Source organism: Macaca thibetana, chromosome 14 (assembly GCF_024542745.1).
Source record: "Macaca thibetana thibetana isolate TM-01 chromosome 14, ASM2454274v1, whole genome shotgun sequence".
NCBI lineage: Eukaryota > Metazoa > Chordata > Mammalia > Primates > Cercopithecidae > Macaca > Macaca thibetana.
Window position 1 is genome coordinate 38094140 of NC_065591.1, and position 13043 is coordinate 38107182.

Genomic DNA, 13043 nt, shown 5'->3' on the forward strand with positions numbered 1-13043 from the left:
TTTTTTTTTGTTGCTTTTTTTTCCTTTTCTATACCTTCTGGAACTCTCATAATTTGAATATTGTTTACTTTGGTGGAGTCCCGTAATTCACATATGTTTCTCCATTGCTTTTCCTTTTTTTTTCTTTTTCACTTCTGAATGGATAGTTTCTAATGACTTGTCTTCAAGCTCAAAAATTTTTCTGCTTGATCAAGTCTGTTGTGGATGCTCTCTATTGCAATTCTCATTTCATTCACTGTATTTTTCAGCTTCAGAATTTCTGTTTGGTTCTTTTTAATGATTTCTGTCTGTTGAACTTCTCATTTTGTTTGTATATTCTTTCATTATTATTTTTCCGATTTCATTGAGTTATCAGCTTATCTTCCCTTAGAGCTCACAGATCTTCCTTAAAACAATTATTTTGAATTATTTGTCCAGGAAATTTTAGATGTTCATCTTTGGGGTTTGTTACTACAAAATTATTGTGTCTTTTTGGTGTTGTCATCTTTCTTGATTTAAAACAATTTTTTGTTATAGTCTTGTGTTAATGTCTGTACATTTGATGGATCCAATTACCTCTTCCAGATTTTATGGACTAGTTTTGGTGGGGAAGGACCTTTATCTTTGGGTAGATAAGAAGGTGCCAGCTGGGTGGAGTGTGGCAGTTATAGTTCTGGGAAAGGCCCAGTGATATAGTATCTGTGCATCTCTGTCATCTCTGACCAGCATCACTGAAGATTTTAGGAGTCCTCAATGGCCAAGGCTCTGGGTATCTTCAGTAGCAGCAAGAGCTGTTGGTGTAATTGGTGGAAGGCTGCTAAGGACTTCCTGGTCTCTTTTTGCTGTTGTTTGCTTCTCATGGGGGATTTCATGGCTGATGGGATTCCTCTTGGTGCCAGGTCCAGCTCATAGATGGTATTGTGCTAGACAGCCCATTGTTTCAGTTGCTAGCCCGCAGTGGTGATAGCTTCACGTATGACATGCAAGTGCACACAGAACAGCCATGGAGCTGGGGTTAGGAGCATAGACACTTGTAGAATGACAGTGGCCATAGGGTCCAGGGCACAGGATAGCCAGCCCACAGTGGTTGTGGCTCCAGTGATTGAGATGGTGATACAAACTGAACCAACCATGAAGTTGGAACTGGGAGAATAGGTATGCATGGAGAGACAGTGACTCTAGGGTCTGCGTTGCTGCTAAAGGAAAGTTAAGTGGCATCCTAGATTGTCTTAACTTAAAAGATTTTCAGGGGGACCCTGATTCAATTTTTTACCCAATAATCCCAGTGGCAAACAACTTAGTGATGGCTTCAGATGTGAGCTTTTTCAAGCTTGAGACTGGGTCTCCCTTTGATTGCTGAGAAAGTCCATTATTCATCATGACTAGAACTTTCAGCTGTTTTCAAGAAAATGTATAGGACATTCCAGAGATCATTAAATGCTAGCTTTCATGAGAGTTTCATTTGAATTCTGGTTGAATCCGATATTTCAAGGACCCTGGCTAAAATTTGAAAGCAAATTATGCAGGGAAAAATAAAATCTTATAAATAAGTTTTCTTTCCCCTTGCATATTTATATTCATTGCATCCTTTTTCTTCATCTGCCTTTGTCCCACCATTGGTCTGAGAATGAGGACTTAACTCAAACAACTAGGGTGGTAAGAACTGAGTTTCACATAGGTGTATTAAAAAAGGAAATGTTATGATTTATGTCTTAAAGTGAAGCAGCATATCTATATTCACTGCATCTTCTGCACCCTGCTGCCCTACCGCCAGCTGAATAATTGGTCTCTCTGTATATGACTTAACCCAGAACAGTCAGGTGACAAATTCTGCAATTTTACATGAGTGTATTAAAAAGGAAACCTTGTGATTTATATCTTTATATGTATAATGAAAACTAAGCATCTGGGTCAGCATACTGATATTTCTTGGAGAGAAATCATAGCAATATTTGGACTCATGAAGCATCAGTGACAATGATATTTTCCATATGGCTTGCAGAGATTGTCAAGCTTAGGTCAGGGCTTCTACTTACATCATATACAAATAAACAAAAGTATTCATTTTGAGCTCAGTATAAATGTTTTATTATTATATTGATTTCAGTAATTTGAAAGCAGTTATAATCAACATCTTCCCAGCCACATAATGGAATCATAATTATAAATGCAACTTTCTCTAAAAACAAAAGGAAGGGAAAATGTCTTCTCTTCCACCTATCAAATGTGAGTTTTGGATTATTTCCAAAAAAAAATTCTGCACTCAAAAGTGATACTTTACTTATTTATTCAGCAACTGTTTATTGAATGTCTGCTGGGTTCCAGGTATGCCATGTGTTGTTAATATAACTGTGCCAATGCCATCATATTTGTCTAGGGAGGAAAAAAAAATCTGGATCATTAATTATGCAGAAAACCTTTTGCTTACAGCTGTGGTAAATGCTTCCAAGGAAAAGTTTAGGTTATAAGGAGAGCATGTGGTGAGAGGCTGAGGAAGAAGTATGACTTATTATGGCTGAAAAAAGGATCTAGTTATCAATCCCTAATGCCATCGAATACGGTAAGCATACCCTGTCCTGATGCCTTCCTTTGCTACTGACATACCAAAGGAAACTAAGGGAAATCTTTGCCTGAGGAAAGTGAGACAAGTACAGACAATGCATGGACATTAAAATCCCTCAGGACTTTTCAGTCAGAATGAAATGTTTCTTTTGGACCAGGTAATATGAATGCTATTTCTTAAAGTATGGTTCATGGACCACCTACACCCAAATCCTTTGGATGCTGGTTTAATATCCAGATTCTTAGACCTAGGTCAGCAGAATCTGAATGGGGGTGGCCTAGGGGTCAGCATTTTAAATAAGCTTCCCAGGTGATTCTAATGTGTTCTGCAATTTTAGAGCTTTTGCACTGATTTAGATTCTCATAAATATTAGACCCTCAAATGACCTCTTTGCCCCTTCATGTTTGTTCCTGAATCAGTTCTGGGATTGCTTCAAAGGAAATGCAAAGTAAAGCCATTGGTCAGACATTTGGAAGCAGCATGGAGCCAAGCTAATTCCACATGAAATTGAAATCCTCACAGTTTGAAACAGTGGAATGAGAAATAACGTGGAATCCAAAACTTATGTTTGAATTCTGGCTCTGTCATTCACTATGTATAGCCATGGAAAGTAATTTCTCTTCTATGATTCTGTTTGCTTGTTCATAAAATGATCAGCATTTTCCAATCTTCAGTCAGTTCGGTACTATCTTCAAAATAGTACCACCTGCACTGTTAGCAGTATTTTTTTAATAGTTACTTAAGTTTAATTTTAAAAGGAGCTTTATGTCATTATCATAAGTGGAAAATCAACATCACTTACCATAATTAGAAAATTTTAACTATGAAATATATAACAATTAAACATTAAAAAAAGTTTAATTCTAAAATTTTAAAATAACTATCTATTGCTAATGATATTGTTATACTTTTGGGAATAGTGAATTTAATGACATTTAAGATGATTTTATGTTTTATAGATCTAAGTATTTATTGGAGTGTAATGCAAAAGGTTATTTCATTATTTCTAGAGGGAAGGGGAATCCAAGTTTATGAAGAAATTTCTGAAAAATCGACGCTGGGTGATTATCAGACAAAAATTTCATAATAAAAGTTGTAGAAAAATAATGACTTTTCCTCTTCCTCTAAAAATGGCTTTTAAATACAGCTCAAATATTTAATTAAATGCTTACATTGGGTATGTAGCATTTAAGCAGGAAATATTTTTCTTAATAACATCTGCTAACCCCATCTGTTTCTATTTTCAAATCTTTAAAACTAAATTGGAATTAGAAAAAAATTTAGTTTTAGCAGAAATAAAATTCCAAGTCTGTTCACAGTATACTCATTGTGCTTTCTTTAGGTTACTGGGTAGTGAGGATGGGGAAAGTTGGGAGGTAGGTGTTTGCAGTAATGAATCTGAGGGTGGTTCCTTCTAAAGAGATACTTCCTAATAATTTCAGATTGTACTGTTGGGTTTTATACTGACCCGTTCACACTGCTTATCTTAATGATGGGAAGGGGCAGCTTCCATTAAGACTTGCCACAGCGATCATCACTAAAGGCATTTATTATGGTTGAATACATGTTAACAAAATAATTGGTTAATTCAGTAGGAAAAAAGGATAATCGAAACTAGCTATCGCAAACACTAATAATGTAAAGAGTAATAGCTAGTTTCGATTATCCTTTTTTTTTTCTGTGAGACTGACTAATCTTGTCCACTAGCAGTATTGAAGTAAAGATGAACATAAACTCATCTCATTTTGATGTAGTGTTCTACCAAACAAAATGAAAAGACTGTCTCATCTACTGGAAAAAGGGCAGAACAACCTTGCCTATTTCAGAGACGTGTTATAAATATAAGCAAATGAATGGGTTGAATGTGTTTTTGAAAAGCTGTAAAAGGCAAAAACCCAACTGATTTTATTTTATTTTATTTTATTTATTTTTTATTTTTTTATTTTTATTTTTTTATTTTTATTTTTTTTGAGACGGAGTCATGCTCTGTCGCCCAGGCTGGAGTGCAGTGGCCAGATCTCAGCTCACTGCAAGCTCCGCCTCCCGGGTTCACGCTATTCTCCCGCCTCAGCCTCCCGAGTAGCTGGGACTACAGGCGCCCACCACCTCGCCCAGCTAGTTTTTTTGTATTTTTAGTGGAGACGGGGTTTCACCGTGTTAGCCAGGATGGTCTCGATTTCCTGACCACGTGATCCGCCCGTCTCGGCCTCCCAAAGTGCTGGGTTTACAGGCTTGAGCCACCGCGCCCGGCCGTGATTTTTTTTTTTAATCCAAGGGCTCAACAAGAACTGTATAAAAATAGTTTTTTGTTTGTTTGTTTGTTTGTTTTTTCAGGGGATCTCAGTTACCTATAAAAATCTGATGAAATAATAATCCTTTGACTCAGAAAAACATGTGTGATACATATCACATGCATCAACACATAGTACATATAATTTCAAGGTGTTCATGAACTTTCTAAAGTCAAATGCCTGAGCCTAGAATCCCAAGAGAGAGCAAGATCCTCTGGTTTTATTACAATGATTACAGTCTGATACCAACATGGTAATACTGTAGCCTGATATTAACATTATAAACATGGAAAACAGTACTATCTACTGACATTAGATGAAAGAAAGAAGTCCTGTGACTTGATCAAGTTAGTTCATGTTCTAACTAAAGCTGGCAAAAGCTGATTCTCATCAGAGACATTGACTGATGGATTCATGTAACCAAACACTTGAGAACCTACTTACCGCTCAAGGTATAGTGATGTTTTATTTTACTTTCACTTACTTATTCTCTGGTGCTCTTCATTTTTATGTAGAGTTTCTGGCCTACATCTTTTTCTTTCTCACTGAAGAATTTCTTTTAACATTTCTTGTAAGGCAGGTCTACTGGCCACAAATTCCCTCAATTTTTGTTTTAGAAAGTCTCTATTTCTTTTTCGTTGTTAAAGGATTGTTTCTCTGGGTTCAGAATTCTAGGCTGATGTTTTTCTTTCTCTCACACTTAAATATTTCACTTCTCTGTCTTCTTGCTTGTTTGTGTGCATGATTTCTGAAGATAAGTATAAAGTAATTCTTATCCTTGCTTTTCTGTAGGTAGTTTTCTTCCCTCTGACTTCTAACAAGGTTTCTTCCTTTATTTTTGATTTTCAAACTTTGAATATAATATGCCTAGGTATAGTTTTTGTTGCTATTGGGATTTATGCGGCTTGTTTTCTGAACTTCTTGGATTTCTGGTTTAGCAACTGATATTAATTTGGAGAAATTAGTCATTATTGCTTCAAATACTGCTTCTGTTCCTTTCTGTCTTTCTCCTCCTTCTCATATTCCTGTTACACATTACGCCTTTTGTAGTTGTCCCACAGTTCCTGGATATTCTGTTCTGTTTATTTTTTAAAATAAGTTTTTTCTCTTTATTTTTCAGTTTGGGAAGTTTCTATTGTTATGTCCTCTAACCCAGAGATTTTTTCCTCAGTCATGTCCAGTTTACTAATGAACCCATCAGAGGTGTTATACATTTCTGTTATAGTTGTTTTCATCTCCAGTATTTCTTTTTGATTCTGTGAATTTCCATCTCTCTCTTTACATTATCCATCTGTGCTTGCATGCTGCCTACTTTTTTTCTATTACAAGGACATATTAATCATAAAAGAACTCCTGGTCTAATAGTTCCAACATTTCTGCCGTAGATGACTCACCTCTTATCGAAGAGACTATCCTTTCCCCATGTATGTTCTTGGGGTCCTTGTCAAAGATTTGTTGACCTTATGTGTCTGGGTGTATTTCTGGACTTTGTGTTATGTTCTGTTATCAATGTGTCTGTTTTTATGCCAGTACCATACTGTTTTGATTACATAATTTTGTAATAGAGTGTGAAATCAGGAAGTGTGATATCTCCAGCTTTGTTTTTCTTATTCAAGATTGCGTTGGCTATTTAGGGCCTTTTGTTGCTACCTATGAATTTTAGGATTGTTTTTAGTGTTTGTGTCTTCTTTAATATTTATTTCTTTCATCAATGTCTTACAGTTTTAAGTATACAGATCTCTTACCTCTTTGGTTAAATTCATTCTTAAGTATTTTATTATTTTTAGTGCTGTTGTAAATAGGACTATCTTCTTAATTTATTTTTCAGATAGTTCATCATTAGTGTACAGAAATGTGACTAATTTTTTGTATGCTGATTTTGTATCCTGCAAATTTACTAAATTTGTTTATTAGTTGTAACAATTTTTATGTGAAGTCTTTAGGGTTTTCTATGTATAAGATCATCTCATTTACACAAGGAAACAATTTAACTTTTTTTTCATCTTGTCTAAGTATAGCCAACCTTGTTCTCTTTTGGTTACCATTTGCGTGTAATATTATTGTCATCTCTTCACTTAAAGCCTGTATATGTCCTTGAAGGTAAATTGAGTCTCTTTTCGGTAACATATAGTTGGGTCCTGTTATTTAATTGATTCAGTAACTCTATGTATTTTGGAGTATTTAATCAATTCACACTTAAAGTAATTATTTATAGGTAAAAAACGACTGACATTTAAAAAATTGTTTTCTATTTGTAGTTATTTTTTCCTCTTTTTCTGTCTTCCTTTGTGACGTGTTGATTATCTATAGGTGTACGCTTAAATTCTAGAGGCTTTCTTTGTGGGTACCATGAGGCTTGCATTAAGTATTTTACAGGTATAACAGTTTATTTTAAACTGATAACAACTTCAATTACATATTAAAATTCTACAGTTTTACTTTACCCCTCACATTTCATGTTATTGATATGTTTTTTAAAAAATATTCTGCATCTATTAATAAATCATTATGGCTATAAGCATTTTTAATACTTTTATCTTTTAACTTTTACACTGGATTTAAAAATGACTTATGCACCACTATTTATAGTATTCAAATATTCCAAATTTGACCATATAGTTGCCTTTACCAGTGAATTTTGTACTTTCTTATGTTTTCATGTTGTTACTTAGTATCCTTTAATTTCACCTTGAAGATCTCCCTTTAGCACGTTTTGTAGTCTGGTCTAGTGGTGATGAATTTTCTCAGCTTTTGTTTGTCTAGGAATGTCATGTTTGCTTCTATTCACTTTATCTCTTCTTCATTTCTGAAGGACAGCTTTGATGGGTATGATATTCATGATTGATATCTCCCCCACACCCCTGGCAGCCCCAACACTTTGAATATATCATCTCACTTTCTCCTGGCCTGTAAGATTTCTGCTAGGAGTGTGCTAATAGCTTTATGGAGGTTCCCTTGTAGGCTGTAGTTGCTGTTCTCTTGCTGATTTCAAGATTCTCTCTTTGTCTTTGATTTTTGACAATTTGATTATAATGTGTATTGGTGTAATCCTCTTTGAGCTAATGCTGCTTGAACCTCATCAATATGGATAGCCATATCCCTGCCAAGATTTGGGAAGTTTTAAGACGTTATTTATTTAAATAAGCTTTCTACTGCTCTTATTCTTCTCCTTCTTGGACTCCCATAATGCATATGTTTATATGCTTGATGCTGTCCTTTAAGTCCCATATGCTCCTTTCCTTCTTTTTCATTCTTTTTTTTTCTGTTGTTGTTGTTCCTCTCATTGGCTATTTTCAGATGACTTGTCTTCAGGTTTCCTGATTCTTTGGCACTATTGAGTTAGCTGGTGAAGTTATCTGTTGCTTTTGCAACTCTGTCATTGTGTTCTTTAGTTCAGGATTTCTTTTTAAGTCTTTTTTATGGTTTCCATTTCTTTATTAGACATCTAATTTTGTACATGTATTTTATTCCTGATTTTGTTTAGTCTTCTATCCTATCTTCTTGCATCTTGTCGAGCTTCTTTTAGATGATTACTTTGTGTTATTTATCAGAAAATTGATAGATCTTCATTTCTCTGGGGTTGAGTACTAAAACTTTAATTTCCTTTAGTGATAACATATTTGCCTCCATTCACTGTGGTTCATCTAGCCTTGTATTGGTGTCTGTGCATTTGAAGGAGCAAACGCCTTTTCCAATTTTTATAGACTGGTTTATAAGGCTACCTTACAGACTGTTTGGCAGGTAAAGACCTTTTCCTGTTAGGTCCTTGCCCTGATGGGATTGCCTGTAGGATCACAGTTGTGTGGGATTGGGGTCAATTTGCATGGCTGCTGATGGGTCTATCGTGGATTCAGTGATTGGTAGGCCTATTACCAGAGGTTGGTCAGATATGGATCCTGTCTGGTCCCTGGGTAGACTGGACTGCCTCCAGGACCTGGGTCAGTAAGATTGCAGCTGGGACAGGACTTACTTCAGGGTCTGCAACAGTTAGGTTCGTGGGCAGCTGGCATGCTATCTGGTTTACAGACAGACAGTTGAGGCTCCTGCCAGGCCCCTTGGATGGTTTTTACCAGTTTACTGGGTAAGTTTCTGGGTGGGTTCCTGGACAGGGTGGCTTGGAATCAAGTTATAGTACTGCTTCAGAGTCTGTATCTGAGAGTGTAGCCTGTATGTCTGCCTCCAGATGTACGGATATGTATGCCACTTGCTGGGCTCAGGGGAGCCATTTTCTAGGGCTGCTTCAGGATCTGCAGTCTGACTGAAGTTGGTAGACCTGCTTCTTGGGATATGAATGGGTATGTTTTTTGGCAGGTCCCTGCAGATGGGGACCATTCTTGGTCTGCAACTGAGAGGGGCTGGAGTCAAGTTGCAGGGTTGTTTCAAGATCTGCTATGAGATTGAGGTGGGCAAGTCTGCCTCCAGGGGCATGGGTCCTGGTGGGTCACAAGACTGGAGCTGGGTCACAGGCTGCTTCGGTGTCCTCAGCTGACTGTGGTCAGCAGGCCTGTTATCTAAGGGATGGAGTGGGGGGTGTGACTTCTCCTGGGTCCCTTGGCAGATGGTACTGCTGGCAAGACCAATGCGAAACAGGTGTGTATCTAAGTCCATAGGAAGATGGGGACTGTTTTGGGGTCTTTAGCTAGTACCATGGTCAGTGAGCCCTACACCTGGGTGTAGACTTGCCTTCTTAAAACAGCCCTCTTTGGTCTTGAGCTTCACTGGATTTCAAACCTCCTACCTGGTTCCCAAAGCTTCTACAAAGGCACTTTTGTCTGTTGATGGCTGCCAAATTATAGTTGCTGTGGAGGAATATGAGTGGGAAACCTCCTGCTTTATTATCTTGCTGACCAATCTTAGGCTGAACTTTGAAGGAAGAAGGGGAGTTTTCAGGCATAAAGGGTGGTAGAGCAGGGTATTCCAGACAGCTGGAAAAAATGTGCAGAGACTCAGAGGTATGCTCCAAACCATAAAGTCCAACCAAATTACATTTTCATTGCAAGAAATTTTGGTTCACATCCCTCCTCAAAATGTTATTTAACATAAAGGAATATTTTTGTTTATAAAATACCTCTTGTTTCACAGTTTAAATTCCTGAAGAGCAATTACCCTCAGCATCACCCTGTTTTTCTATAGAATTTCTTTTTTTTTGTTTGTTTAAATGCTTTATACCAATATTCGTTTGCCGGCCCTTTAATGGTTGACTGGGGAGAGAAGTAGAGACCAATGAAAATACTTTGTGACATGTAATTCTGGTAACCTGTGGAGTTATTTTGATGAACTAGCCAAGTAGCTAACATTCTCCAAGTCAAATCAGAGAAATGGAACAGAGAGTAAGAATCCATACTGCCAAATAGAGGTAAATTCTAATCCAACTTACATCAGGTCTATTATGAGTTTGGAGAGAAGTCAAATCTTTAGACAATTATATCCAGGAAACCTAATCATCTTCAGTTAGCACCAGGTGCTGTAGCCCATAATATGTCATGTCCTATATAACACTTCAGAAATTGTTTAACTGCATCCAAACCTTCTGTCTCTCTTTTCCAGGACAGAAATAATATTTGCGATACAGAAGGAAATAGCCAGGCCATGGGGTAGTGTAATGGAATGCTGTTTTTTTTTAGAGACAAAATATAATATGTAAGAGATTTATCTGATTTTGAATATAAACCTTCTCTGATTCTGAGTTTAACTGATTCTATAAGCTAGGCCAATATCATTAGCTTATCATCAAACCATTAGGAAGGTGACTTTGGTCACATCACTAAATGTCTCCATGAAAACAAATGATGATTTCAACTACCATCTATATACTTTGCAAGTGTAGATGTCTAATTCAGATTTCTGTTCGGTAGTCTATGTGCACATATATTCAACTGTCAGATGGAATAGCTCAGTGGCAACTCAAGCTCAGCTTGTTCAAAATTGATTTTATTGCTGAACAAACTTGGTCCTACTATTGTGCACAACCCATTTCTCCTAACTATAAACTGATAGGACAACAAGTTAGACATCTCCCTCATTCTTTACATGCAGTGGGTCAAGTCCTCTAGAGTTTTCCTTCTAAGTATCTCTCTACTCCTTCTTCTAGTATTCTAATTCAGTGCTCCTTAATTTTGCATCTGGCTTCCTGTAGTAACCTCATAAATAGATTTATGGCCTTTTCTCTTGCCCATTTACAATTCCCTTCACCATGAAGCTAGATGAATCTTTAAGAAATGAATATCTAATCAAGGCACTTTGCTGCTTAAAAACCTTTAAATGGCTCCTAATTGCTTTCAAGATGAAATACTAACTCCTTAATGCAACATGCATCTAGACATTTCATGACTTGATCATTGTTTCTGTTTCTACCTTCATATATCCCTTTTCATCCTAAATCACCCTCTTCCTCTGCAAACTCTGCTTTTATAACTAATTTATAGTTAATGTCTATTGAGTACTAACCCTCATCCTGGAACTATGCTAAATGTTTTATATCAGTATTTTCCAAACTTCACTGATGATGCATATCACCTGGGATCCTTGCTAAAAATATAATTCCTGGTCCTCATTCCAGACCCATTAAATCATAATCCTCAGGGAATGATCTGGGAAGATGTATTTTTTACAAAAGCACCATGGGTATGAGTTATCAGCCGAGAAATTTGAGAAAACACTACTTTACATGAACTTTCATTTAATCCTCATAAAAATGTAATGGGATAAGAACTGTTATTAGTTTCATTTATAGATAGAAATAATGAGGCTTAAGGGGAACAGTAACAGTTATTTGTCCAAATATTCATTATTATGGTTTGAACCTAGGCATACAACCCCAGAATTCACATTACATCGTAATCTATTTCTTTCACTTGTAAGTCAACACGTGCCATGTTTCCACTCTCAATTCTCTGTGCCTCTTCTGCCCTTTAACTTGGAGTCATTTCACCATCTTTGCCTGGAGAACTACTATGAACCTTTATAATTCAAATCAGACTGAAGGTTTTCTTAGCATTCCCAGTCTGGTTTGGTTGCCTTCCTGGAGGTCATTCTGTTAACATGGCACATTATAATCTATATCCTCATCTGTTCCCCTACCAGACTCTAAGAAGGTACATTTCAAGTCCTTTGGTATTCTTCTTTTAGCAGAGTGCCTGACATATATCAGATATGTGATAAGTATCTGTCAAATAAGTAGAAGTATAAGAAGTCACTTTAGCTGGGCAAGTGCCTTAGGTTTAGATGCTATGAATGGATGAATCTAGGGTCACTCCAGAAAATTACTTGTTTTTAGGTATTGAATGTTGTGTTTTAGAACCAGGCCATGCCTCTTGAATTTACTTGTTTTTATTCTAGGAGCATTTTAGGAGGTATAGGGTTGAGAACCCAACTCATTCCCTTTGTAGTTCAAAGGAATCAAATGCGTGATATACTACAGTAGACCAAATCAAGACCAGATGATAGAAAAGGACAATGAGGACCCCAGAAAGGGGCAGTGTTATAAGGGAAGGAGGAGTCTTGACTGGAGATGTGGACTTCATACCAGAATTCAAAGTGTCAGAGTGGTGTGCCCACATGGGATAAAGGTGGTTTTCATCTAGACTCCCCATGCAATGGGCACACTTTGTGGAAATTGAAGTGGATGTGGAGCAAAAGTCAAAACAACAATGGAAGTAATGTTTTCACTTGGTCTTGAGGCAACAGGTAGAGAGCTCTGCAATGGTGGCAATAATTAAGACTTTTTGAACAGGAAGCTTGATTAGGTCCAAAAATTTATGAACTACCAGGATTTCAGCAAATGGTAATGCTAAGTCTTCTTGGCAGGGGTAGAGAGAGACTGGATTCAATAAGAGTAGGACTTCCATTGCTGGCAATGACACCTGTGTTCCATCACTAGGGCAAGGCAGTGACTATGGAGGAAGCTGGGACCAACAGGTAAAGATGTCCAGAGATTTGCAGACATCATGTTATTCATAAGTAGTACATATCTCTTAGTTTTTCCTTTTCCAGTTGTTAGTCAAAAACAAGAAATGAGGAGATCTGATTCATAGACACATTACATGGAAGCAATACTGACAGTGGTTGGGAGTATTTATTCGGGACAAGAGAAAATTAGACTAGGCTGATCACAGTGGCTCACGTCTGTAAGCCCAGCATTTTGAGAGGTCGAGGCCGGCGGATCACCTGAGGTCAAGAGTTTGAGATCAGCCTGACCAACACAGTGAAAT

The 13043-nt window shown here is 37.0% G+C and overlaps 1 long non-coding RNA gene across 1 annotated transcript in view; it reads left to right on the plus strand.

Moving 5' to 3' along the window:
- The window catches only part of LOC126934735 (uncharacterized), a 178988-nt gene that overhangs the window by 76343 nt on the left and 89602 nt on the right, over nucleotides 1–13043 (plus strand). The window lies entirely within an intron of this gene.